This window comes from Haliaeetus leucocephalus, unplaced genomic scaffold, assembly GCF_000737465.1.
Source record: "Haliaeetus leucocephalus isolate CR32 unplaced genomic scaffold, Haliaeetus_leucocephalus-4.0 Scaffold184, whole genome shotgun sequence".
Classification (NCBI taxonomy): domain Eukaryota; kingdom Metazoa; phylum Chordata; class Aves; order Accipitriformes; family Accipitridae; genus Haliaeetus; species Haliaeetus leucocephalus.
In genome coordinates, this window is record NW_010972620.1 from 6,312,298 (window position 1) to 6,312,521 (window position 224).

Sequence of the window (224 nt, forward strand, 5' to 3'; positions counted from 1 at the left end):
CCCCCCGGCCGCGCGCGCCCCTGCCTGCTTGTTTTTGTTTTCTTCCCCCCAGCGACACGGGCGGCAGCGGCGCCGCGGATTGGCTGGCTGCCGCCCGCCGCCGCAGCCAATCGGCAGGCGGGGATGCCCGTGGGTGGGGACGGGAGGGTGTTCGGCCCGCAGGAAAAGGCAGGGGGAGAGAGGGGGGAGGGCGAAACCATCTCGGGGGCGTCGGCGGGGAGGGA

General features: G+C 74.6%; 1 protein-coding gene across 2 annotated transcripts in view; it reads right to left on the minus strand.

Annotated features, from left to right (window-relative positions):
- Window positions 1–224, minus strand: part of PDCD4 (programmed cell death 4 (neoplastic transformation inhibitor)) — a 19,689-nt gene that overhangs the window by 16,638 nt on the left and 2,827 nt on the right. The window lies entirely within an intron of this gene.